This window comes from Buceros rhinoceros, unplaced genomic scaffold (genome assembly GCF_000710305.1).
Source record: "Buceros rhinoceros silvestris isolate BGI_N320 unplaced genomic scaffold, ASM71030v1 scaffold40995, whole genome shotgun sequence".
NCBI classification, from domain to species: Eukaryota; Metazoa; Chordata; class Aves; order Bucerotiformes; family Bucerotidae; genus Buceros; species Buceros rhinoceros.
In genome coordinates this window covers 1-215 of record NW_010414106.1, presented here as the reverse complement: position 1 = coordinate 215, position 215 = coordinate 1, and positions in this window count along the sequence as shown.

Below are 215 nucleotides of genomic sequence, written 5' to 3'. Positions count from 1 at the left end.
TCTCGTTGTGCGGCGTGTTACAGCGCGGCCAAAACGGAGAGGCCGTGTGTGAAAGGGTTGGCACCAGGAGCAAGGGCAGCAAATTCTGAAACAAGCTTGTTTCTTGCTCTACTCCTTATTGCTCAAGGTACCACTGGAGAGTCTGTACCTGCGGGGTTTAAAAGTGTTTTCTTTGTGTAATATTTAAAAAACCCACTTTACAACAAGGAACTGGG